We start from the raw sequence: 12100 nt of genomic DNA on the forward strand, positions 1-12100 counted from the left end.
AAAACATTTATTGTGGCTACGCAAGACAATTTAGATGCTGCTTTTGATAACTTAAGGAACAATGGTTATTGTCATAAATTGCACAATAGAATTCCAGTCTTTTTTAATCACAATTGGAGCTACTGGACTTAATCTCTTCTGGAGATGGGAGGGGATGTAAACTAAAGACACTTCCTACTGACCTTGAAACTAGGGACCCTAAGTTCAGATCCCGGCCTTGGCTGAACATTCTGGGCAAACCACTTAAGGTGGTATCTTAAGGAACCTCCAGTGCTCCAGCTTTCGTCCCATATTCCCTACACTACAAATATATAGCTTACAAGCTCTGGGGGGGGGGGGTCTTTATATGGAGGGGGAACTCTGGGGCATGAAAACGTTAGTGATCTGGAGCTGGTGGAGAATCATTTTCTGCGAGTCCTCACCAATCTCCCTTCCAGCACTCCACTAGTCCCGCTCTGTCAGACCTTGGTCCCAGATCGCTCCCTCACTCACAGAGTTAGACTCAGCCCCCTATTGTACTAGAGGATAATATGGTCCCCTGAGGCATTAGTGTCCTTTCTTTTGGGCTTTGAGGAAATCCTCAAGAGCCCGGGGAACGGTGAGATTCCATGTTAGGGCGATATATTTAATGCTGTCCAACAGAAATTGGGCATGTGAACCTTTGGAAGCATCCTGAGTCTGCATGCAGTGTCTCCAAGCTCACACTCAAAAACATGTACTGGAACTCTGTTGATGAAGGGCTCCACAGATCTGGGAGGGTGGGTACCTTGACTGCAGCTTTTTTAAATCCATGGATGCTTATGCTTGGAGGCCTACATTGACCTCATTGAGCCCCCTCTCTTCAGGTCTCAATTCATTAAATTTCAGATTGGGACGTTGCCGCTCCGCACTGTTACTCTGAAGTGGCGTCGCCAATTTTTCGAAGCTGATCTGAATTGCCCATTTGCCCTGAGACCAGGGAATGTATTGATCATCTTCTGTCTGCAATATAATGACTTTAGGAGGGCATGGATCTTGCCATTATGCAGCAACCTGGGCATTAGGAATTTCAGAACTGCTTCAAGGATACTTAAGTCCAACCCCTCCCAACTGCATTGCTTTCGCTGTCTCCCGCTTCCTACACTTAATGTGGAGATGTTGACTGAAAAGTACTTTCCTTGATACCCCTACCCTCCCAACCTAAGGCAATTGTTTTTACCCCTTGTATGCCTCCTCTAACGCTGTTTTTGTGTGCACCTTGCCTGGTTTTAAATATGGACCAATCATTAGCACCAACAAAGAAGTTAACTGTTTTTAAATTTGTATAGCACTTGTATGTTTGTTTTATCCTTGCTTTTTTAACGTAAACAATAATACAACCATTAAAAAATAGGCCAAACATAAGTTTTAGGAATACAAAACATTTGCATATGAACAGAAGCGGTTTAACATTTTCTAAGGAATATGAGGAAAAAAGGGCCAGAGGGGAAGAAAAGGAAAGGATATTTAGGAGAACACCGATTTGTAAACACTTCATGTAATATAAACAGAAAAATTAAAAAGAACCATACAAAAAATGTTGAACAATAATATTGATAAACCATAGCAGAGATATAAACACCTCATGACTGTTTAAAGTTTTCTGACAAAATGTAATTAGTATAATTATGAACAGCAATATCTACAAATGAAGTTAAAGGTAGCCAGTATAATTCCCTGTTACCTTAGGGAAAATACAATGACGTAAAAGCAGTATCTCAACTATGATAATGACAAACATTTTACCACCAAGCTTAATTGGAAATGTTCATCAAAAATATCTTATAGAGTGTAATTTGTCGAAATGCTAAAGCAAACATGAGATCGAATAGCTTTAAATTATCAATATACGGTGAGAATGCCTCAGATAAAATACCAAGAAAAAGTATCAAAGGCGATAAGGTAGATTTGAAATTAAAAATTAAAGAAAGTTGTGACCAAACCATCCTCCAGAAAGAAGCAGTACAAGGGCAGTGGAATAAGAGACGTGCAAGATCTACCTTCGTATGGTCACATGACCAACATATGGGATATGCATTTGTGGAATATTTAGCTATGATGGAGGGGGGAAGGTAAAGTCGATGATATAACAAGAACAAGGATTGTGATGCTGAAGCCGTTCTGGAAATTTTGTGTATTCTATCTCATATCTTATTCCCGAAAAGGATAGTCCAGGTACAACCCAAATCGATTTCCCATTGATTTTCGACTTTAGTTATAGGACTTGAAAGCGTAGAATACAAAAGTTTGTAAATAAGTGATGCCTTAGAAATAGACGACAGAATAGAGCAATGGGAGGGTTGGGGAGATGAAGATGACTAACAATTTGGTAACTAATTAAGCACATCAAAAAGAATATTGATGAGGAGCAGGTACATAGACAAAAAAGAGCAAGGACAAATAAACATTTGTTGAAATTGAGGAAACGAAAGTGGAGCATCATCAGTAAATAAATCCTTTACCCTTGTTATGCCCTTTTGTCACCAGGACTTCCAGAATAATGATTTATTATCAATAGTGATAAGATTATAATGCCAAAGAGAAGATTGTAGGAAAAAGTCACGAGTCATAGATGGAGACTGACAAAAAGGTTTTCGTAAATTAGAAGTATGTTTAAAAAGTGGAGAAGCTATGATAGAAGTGTTAGAGGAGGATGATAAGGCTTCTATGGGAGAAAAAGGGGAAAGGAAGTAGCACTCAATGTCTAGCCACAAGGGAGAGAATGGGGAACACAATGAAGAAACCCATCTATGAGCTTGTTTTAAACAGAAAGCTTTACGCTACAAGCGGAAATCTGGAAAATCGAGGATTCCACAATGAAAGGAGTTTATCAACCTTATAGAGACAGCCTTTCATATTCACATTGATAGAGTCCTTGAAGGAAGAAGTAAACCTAATGCCTGAATATTTAATTTTCGTTTTATTCCAGTGACAACTCGTGGATAAAAACAGTTGTTTAAAACATTTATATTGTAACCACAGACCAAAGAAACTGAGCTATTTCATGAAGTAAGGAAGGCACTGAAGAATCGGAGTTAGAAAGAAAAATAAGTATATCATCCACATATGCAGAAAATTTCAGGTGCATAGCTCCATAACGGAAACCAACAATTGTTGTGCTACTTCTAATCTGAGACAAAAAGGGTTCCACAGCTAATATAAATAAAAAGGAAGACAATGTACAAACTTGGCAAACCCCCCTTTCAGGGAAAGGTAGCTAGATATCTTCCCATTAACAAAAACAGAAGTCATGGGGGATTGATACAGTAAAGAAACAAGGGAGATGAAATTGGGACCTAGTCCATGCCAAGACAAAGATTTAAGTACAAAACGACCAATCTATATGGTCAAACGCTTTCTCTGCATCTATAGAAATGGCCACCAAGGAATTCGATAGAGAGCTTTATTCAGTACATCGAAGAATAACCTAGAATTATCAGATGCAAGCATGCCTTTAATAAATCCAGACTGTTCCTGGAGTTTTACCTTTTTTAAGAGATTGGAAAGCCCGAAGAACTTCTGAAAAAGATATATTAGATTCTAGGGGAGAAAAATTAACAAGACCACTATTAGGATTTTTAACTTCCTATGAATAATTATCAATCTGAAATAAATGGGGCAGATATTTAGAAGAGTATAAAGATTTGTAGTACTTCACAAACTCAGCTAAAATATCATTATCTTTGATAGTTGTTATGGAATCAAGTGTGTGGCACTGTTTCCGTATGTTTAAATAATTGGCTAAAAGTTTTCCCATTGTATTGCAATCACCATAGTAGCAGGTGCTACTGTATAGTAAAATAGAAGTGACTTTGTCCGTAGAGGTTTTATTTAATTTCAAATTTGCACGAACAAGTTAGTGCAAATGAGTAGCAGAAGAGGAGGAATAATATTTATGTTCTAGGCATTTAATGTTTGACAACGGGGTTTTGTGCAGTTTAAGTCGCAATTTTTCCTTCTTGGAGACCAAATCAATATTGTGATCGCGGGCAGGCACTTCAAATGTATCTCATAGTAATTGACAGGAGATATCAGAGGGTACATTAATGTTGAAAAATGTGTCTGTAAAATTAATGAAAGAAGACGAAAATACATGATCTAGTAAAAGTGAGTTATTAAACTTCCATCTATTAGATTTTGAATGTGCTTGGACCAAGTCTAAATCTGTAATAACTGGTGCATTATCAGAAATCACAATTGGTTCAATAGTGGAACTGATAAGGTTTTGATAGAGCAGTTTAGAAACAAAAATTTGTCTAAAAAGGGAGCCATGAGGTGGAGAGAAAAAATAATATTCTCTACTAGAAGGGTTACACAGTATCCAAGAATCCCCCAGGAGACGTTGAGTAATAAGAAAACGGAATTGCTTATGCATCTTATGGGGTATAAATTTAACAGGAGATTGACGATCAATAAAGGAATCCATTATTTGATTGCAGTCACCACCCAAGATAAATAACTCCTCATCAAACTGCAAACACTTAGTAGTAATGGAATGATTATACTTTTTGGCCTACTGAGTAGGGCCATAAATGTTACCAATGATTAATTGGATATAATTAATAATAATTTTAACAATTAGCCATCTCCTTCGTTATTGGATTTCTGTGAAATAGTTACCAACTTTAATTTCTTATGACAAAGAATCATGACCCATTCTTTTTTGCAAAGGCAGGAGAAACAAAAACAGAACCCACCCAACCATGCTTAAGTTTCAAAGCCTTAGGCTCAGAAAGGTGGGTCTCCTAGAGGAGGACAAGGTCAGGATTATATTTAGCGAAGTGTGAAAAACTTCTGTGCCTTTTAATTTGATTAATACATCCTTTTGACATTCCAAGAGACAACTCGGAATGGTAAAACACACAACAATCTGTACAAACATATGGTCTTCTACGATAAAAAGTCTAACAAACAAGGAAAAAATTAGAAAGGGACGCAGGAAGAATAGGGGAAAAAAGACAAGCGATAGATCAAGGGAAAGAAGAGACCAGAAAATCAGGAAAAAAGAGACAGAACATGTCAAAACAATGACGACTGTAAAAACATTCCTGATAAGGATGAACAATAGGATGGGGTCAATGACAGCACAGGGTAAAGACGGCACAGCAAGGGATCAAAACGTATCGACGGACGGATGGAACGAAACAAGGAACAATACACTAAATGATAAGGAACCTATAAAAAAGAAAGAATGTTAATCAGTAAAACCCAAATATGCAAAACTCACAGGAAGTAACATTATGATATTGCATGAACAAACACAAGAGTCCGTAATAAACATTGTAGAAGAAAACATTAGTGGCAATCATCTTGCAGAAGGTCCAGAGGTATCCACGGAGCTGGCTGTATGAAGGCGAAGAAAGTCTCTAAGATCCGCAGGAGATGTGTAAGAAGATGTTTTATTCTTGAAAGTCACCTTGATAAGACAGAGCTGGAATAGTCCAAATTGAGCCCCTAAAGAGCAAAGTTGTGGTCAAAGATCCAGAAACTCTTTCCGTTTGGCTGTCATAGCTTTTCAGACATGTTGCAAAATATAAAGTTTACTTCCCGGCTGGAGTATTTTTTTTTTAGCCTTTGTTGCATTGAGCAGCTTCAGTAAATCAGTAAATTCAAGGGTGTAAAGAGTGACACCTCTGGGTTTAGGTGAGGAAGAATGGAGAGGAGGACGTTGACCCAATCGATGTGCTCTTTGAACATTCAACACTGTGGAGGCAGACAATCCCATTAACTGGGGCAAAAAGAAGCAATAAATAAAACGGTCATTACCTTCAAGACCTTCAGGAAGGCCATAAAGACTAAGGTTATTCCGCATATTTCTGTTTTCTCAGTCTTCGGCATGTGCCTTCAAAGAGCAACTTGCTTTTCCAAAGTCGAGATTTTACTTAGCTCATCTTGAACATCACTAACACACTGCTTCAGAGCTGAAACTCTTGTTTCCCTCTGAGACCATTTGTTGTCAAGACTTTGCATATGCAGGTTGGTTTCTTCAAAAAATGGCTGTATCTCATCTAACACGAGCCAAGAGATAAAGGTGAAGGTGGTTTAACAGGAGATGGCAGGTCCTGCTCGACTCGTTTGTGTAGATGAAGGCACAGTATGACAGGGTTTTGAGGCAGGTGAGGTAGAGGAAGCCATTTTGGTGCAGCAGGTATACTCACAAAAGAGAATGTGTGAGGCTTTGAACAGAGTGATAACTTGTTAACAGATGGCACAGTTTGAAGCTGCGGTTTATGTTTCTTTAATTTTCCCATACAGTTCTCAATATTTTCTGAAGAGCCCCAAATGTCAAATGATGTTGAAAAACATAATTTTTCACCAAAGTATAAAAAATTGACCAAACACCTCTATGCAGAGAGCAAAGGTATGAATAAAACCCAAAGGAGTTATCAATTTACACAAGAAATGGTCCAAAAAATGATGGAATTAGTTGAAAATGGAAGTGGTCAGATTTAGAAGAAGAAAAAAAACACCATAAACAGCAATCCAAACACAAAATATAGAATAAGTCAAAGGAGCAATTCCTGTAAGAATGAACATTAATGTTTTCTTCAGGCATGGAGCACCGCATTTAATGTTGTTAGAAAATGCAGCCGAGTCAATATCCAAGAGAAAAGCATAAATGGGGATTAAAATCCTCCATGGGATATTTTAAAAGTAATAAATGAAGAAAAGCCTCTTTAAGAGTCAATGTTCACATCTTACCTTGAGAGGGAGAACTCCAGCTGAAGTGCACGCTCAATATAAAATGGGGGCCGTTGTGAGGCAGAAACAAGCAGGCATAATAACGGAGGCTAGAGGAGGCAAACAAATTAGCCAAAGATATGACCATGCTCATCCAGCACAACTACACCAAATTCATCAGCTCATGAGCAGCAGCACAGCGAGGGAGGGTTCAGTTGTCGGAGAAGCCGTCCCACGATGCATGTAAATCCCGGCTCAGGCGGCCATCTTGACTGGCAATCAAGATCTGCTCCCTTTCCTTTTTTTACCTTTTTATCTCATTAAAATCCACACTAGTTGTGGTCTTAAATGTCTTATTGTATAGATGAACTGTATCACATGTGCTTTTCTGGCGATCGCTGAAGTTAAGTGATAAGCAAGCAAGCAAAAACGTTATCTTCTGGTGCCCAATTAATAAATGCAAATGTGTAATGTAAAGTGCTCCAAGGCCCTTGGGCGGAGTTTGCACTATATATAACTAAAAACAATGAATAAATTAAAATAAGATGCAGGAGTACAAACATGTAGAATTTGCAGTTTTGTGTTTTTTTGCAGATTTTATTTATTCAAAGTTTACAATTTTGTAGTATTGTGCCATGGGTAGGCCTGGGGGTTTCACATGTGGCACACAGTAAGGATTTGCAGTTTCATTAATGTACTATGTATTTGTTTAGGATTGATGGATTAACTATTACAATATTTGAAACTGACTCAAATAAACATAATTAGAGCCTTTTCAGTGATGGTTCAGTTTTTCAGTTTTCTGAGAATGATAATAACGGGTGAAAATAGAAGTTGTGTGAGTGCCTTCTACGTTTGTTGATGTTAACAACCAGGCGTTTGAAAAGTATTTAATCTGTGAGCTAAAGTGAGTTGTTCTAGATTGGAAATTCTTTTTGTGCAATACCCACAGCTCACAGTGATTATATGTTTTGAATTTGGATTGTTTAGTTACCACTGTTGAGATAGCTGGAGTGGGAAGTAGATTTATAAATCTAAAATAAGATTTATAAACCAACATTTATTAATATTTTCTTTTTAGTTTCTCCAATGCAGAACTGTGATACTGTTTCTGTGGTGATTGTTTTATTTTATTTGTTCCTTTTTTGAGTAAGGTTGTTTTTGGTCTTTGCATTAAAATTTAAATAATGTAAAATATGTCATGCAGTTTGTATGCAAATAATAAAAAAATGAGTTCACTTATAACTTGATGTCTATTTCCTATTCTATTTTCTTTTAAACTGCTTCAATAAATTGTTGAAATCCAAATCAATAAAGATTGTAATAAATAAGTTACAAAATTATTTGCAATGTAGGTATTTCATTTGTACTCAATGTACTGACTCGTTAATTAAAAACATACCTAACCCAGTAGGGGAGGAAACTGAAGTATGAAGAGTAATTACAGATGGAAGAACCATAAAAAAATGGTATGGAAACAGAAATGGAGTTTACACTGGGGCTGAATCTAAACCTATTTTAACCCACATGCAGATTAATCTCTCGTATTAACACACTCGATATGGGATGCATTTCCGATATCCTTGTTGAAATTAAATACAGTACTTATTTATATTCTCAATTTTTTTATCTAGTATGTAAAAAAATATAATGGAGCACACATACTTACTGTGCCACTGAACCAAGTTACACTAGACTGAAGAGGCCCGAATAGGCTGAAACTGATCTTGAGTTACTTGTGTTCAGTTTCAGAGAGGACCTGGCTTGGCACTTCCAGAGGGACTATTTCTAGTGGAGTAGGACCAAGGCTGATTTGCATATAGCTGGCTCTAATCTGAAGGAAATGGGGGAGCTGAGAAATGATTACTCAGGGCTGCATCCCAGTTTATTACCAATGACTGAGATTAATTCAAGCATTCCATCCATCCCTTGTTTGTGTTCTTCATTGTGTTCTCTTGTTTACCTGGCAGCAGGGTTTGCATGGAAGAAAGGTGCATATGCAGAGGGGTTCGGTACTGTAGAAGTTTCAATGCCAAGGGTTTATGCATCCCCAAGCTTTTATATATATTTATACATCATAGAGAAGTGATGGGGTCAAATTTTCAAATATAGTGATGAGGACATTCTCTATTCTACACTGAATTAAACTCAGCTAGACAGAGATGATAAGCTAACGGTGCAAGAAGACAACAACAGGGCAGGTCATTTCCCTGGGCCACATTCCATTCCGTCATTTCTGGCTTAATTACCAGCTATGCAAATTCGTCTTGATTCCAGACTAGTTGTGTCAGTCCAGCCTCTATACAAGAAAACAATTGCAGATATGTTTCAGCCATGTTAGCCTACATCCCTGATTTGTACTTGTCTCTTTTAACCTCTTCAGTGCCCCGCCCTTTCCACACCCTGTGCCGGGCGTTTCATTAGCGGGCGGGGTTCATGACGAGATAGTCTCGTCATGGGCACAGCGCAACCGCGCTCCATGACGAGACTATCTCGTCATGGGCACTGAAGGGGTTAAGGTGTTAAAATCTGAGAAAATCTAGTAGTGAAGGGTGGATTGCTGGAACTAATCACAGCCACTGGTAATTACTCTGGGCCATAATCCTGTTCCTTATAATATACCACCCTACGAAAGCATGACACACGTAGCCAAGAATTAGACATGCATGGTGCAAAGTGATCAGTGGCACAATGTGCAAAATATTTTCATTATTAAATAATTGCACTGCAACTGTTAATAGAAAGAAATGCAGTTTTTGTTACAGACCTATAAAAATAAGATATATAACACATAAGAGATACGTGAGTGGTATTTGTCCTGTCACATAATTTGTAAACACGTGTATGCAGTAAGTGTTTTACTCAGAGCTTAGTTTGTAAAATAAATAAACCGATAAAAAAGTAACAAGTTGAGGGAGCCAAAGGTTTTCTTAGGAGACTAATGCCGGCGTTGCTGAATGCCAGCTTTGTCAACTGCTGGGGCTGCTGACTATGAAGCCTGCCTAGTTTTGATCCCACCTCATGCTTCATTCTCCCAGAACTACGCTTCCTGTCTCTTTAACTCACTCTTGCGGATTCTTTTTCATCCCTGAGTTATATATTCTTACAGTTGTTCTCTCTTTCTCTCCCTTTCTCCCTTTTCTGCTGTTTTCTGTGTTGCTGGGAGTCAATGGCTGGTGATGACAAATAAATCCTGGTCCACAGAAATTAGTCCCATGGCCTGCTTGCACAAATTAAGCACAGATTTCACAGAATGTACTGAGCAAATTTGAATGAGCATTCCTGGCTCCTCAGATGGGCCATGCTATGGGCCACCACACTAGCCTATGTAAAGATGTGGCTGTAGCCTGCATATGAACTTTTTATAACACCAAGCGAGTTCTGTAATTCTGAGGCAATACTGGAAATACGCGATGACTCTATGTTGATCCTGTTAGTTCTAATCAGGAAGTACTTGGTTTCGATCACATGTCCCTTTCTAGCCCAGATAATAGAACCAAGTTCATTATTGACTGCTGCTGTAAACATCCAGTCACAGGTTTGAATCCTCGCTGGACACTGCCTTTCATCCTCCAGTTGGCGCAACGTAATCGAAATAGTGGAGGGTTTGCGGAAGTCAAAAGGTTCAGAACCGATGCTCTAAACTGATTTACTACAGGAATGCAGGGATCCCAGTCCAAGTGTTTTCTATGATTCAGACCTCGAAATAATACTCAAGAATACAGAAACAAGTATACATTGAGCAAATACGCATATTATGAAGTATGTAATTTAATTCCCACAGAAAAAATATGTAGAAGTCAAAATGTTAATTCAAAAGTGAATCTGGAGCTTTTAAAAATGTAGTTTTATTTCTAAAACATAGTAACGTGCTAGACACGTGGTACTCATAGTACGGCCCGCGGGCCGCCAGCGGCCCGCAGGCCTTCATTGGCAGCCCATGGACCTTGCCTTGCTGTTTCCACGGCCGGCAGTAAACACAGAAGATGACCGCAGGACCATACGTAGTGAATACATATTAAATAGGTATTCACTACGTATGCTCCTGCCATCTTCATTTACTGCTGGCCTCTGTGACATCAGGGCACCTTCAGAAAGCTTCCCAAAAGGCCCTTTAAAAGTCAGCTGTAAGCGCTTTCACATCTGACTTTTAAAAGAGCCTTTTGGGGAGCTTCCCGTTTGGACAGAGACAGCTAGGGGCAGAGACAGATAGAGGCAGAGAGACAGATGGACACAGACAGAGATAGAGACAGGGACAGACAGAGGCAGATAGAGTCAGAGACAGATAAAGGCAAAGACAGAGATAGAGCTAGAGACAGAGACAGATAGAGACAGCGATAGAGATGGATAGAGACAGAGACAGATGGAGACAGAGACAGATGGAGACTGAGAGAGATAGAAGATAGAGAGAGATAGAGATAGATAGAGAGATAGATAGATAGAGATAGATAGATGTGTGTATGCTGGGTCCGATGGCTCAGTGGACAAATGTGTCGGTTGCAGTTCCTTTGTTTAACCTCATGGTCACAGTTTTTTTTGTTGCTTTAGCTCCGCCCCCTCCCCCACTGACCCCACCCCCACCGTTGCAGACCTCGGCCACAAACCACACTGTAAATTTGCCCCCCAAGAGAAAGTTTGTGAGTACCCATGTGCTAGACTATCACTTTGACTTTCATGCTCCTAATTCATGCTTTCTGTTTTGCCAATGCATGCTACTGCTTTAATTGAAGCCATTAATTTTATAGGTTTTTTTAATGCACATATACTTAATTAATTAGACAATATTAGGTAATTGCCTAACCAATCGTAGACCCCATAAGCGTTCCAGGCCCCCTGGGGTGTGAAGACCACATGCCAAGAAACACTGGTGTAGATTTCACCTGTTATTTACAGTGCTATAACGTAGCAAAACTGAGAAAGCTGGGTGCTGTCGAACAGATGTTTATATTTCATTCAAACCACTTGAACAGTGGTAGGAAATATTTGGTATGTTTGTTAAAACCATACTTTATTTTTTTTAGAGAAACCTTTAGCTAAAAGCCTCCTGTACAAAGGCATTATGCGGTTGCAAACAGCGCTGTTTGCAAAAACAGGGTTTACGATTGCAACACGTCTATTTAAAAAGTATCAGAGGCTGTGTTTGAATTTAGAAAATTGTTTCTGACTCGTAAAAGCTCTTGTGCGCCAAAGGCATCAAAAGAGGTGGCAGTGTCTTATTAGGAATTTGCTGTGGAATGTATCAGTGGTTTGTGACATCAATGGTTGGCAACAGCAGTTGCAAATTTACCACCCTCTGAGTTGGGGAAGTAACTAACCTACAAATGAGAATCTTCCCCCTTGGACAGTTTTCTCTTTAGGAATCATGTCAGCAACCTACCAAGTGATCCACCAGAAGTGCCTC

General features: G+C 38.9%; 1 protein-coding gene across 5 annotated transcripts in view; it reads left to right on the forward strand.

The window, feature by feature from the left end:
• MCF2L (MCF.2 cell line derived transforming sequence like) overlaps positions 1–12100 on the forward strand; it is a 927044-nt gene that overhangs the window by 123222 nt on the left and 791722 nt on the right. The gene's annotated exons all lie outside the window — the stretch shown is intronic.

Source organism: Triturus cristatus, chromosome 8, assembly GCF_964204655.1.
Source record: "Triturus cristatus chromosome 8, aTriCri1.1, whole genome shotgun sequence".
In the NCBI taxonomy this organism is placed as follows: Eukaryota; Metazoa; Chordata; class Amphibia; order Caudata; family Salamandridae; genus Triturus; species Triturus cristatus.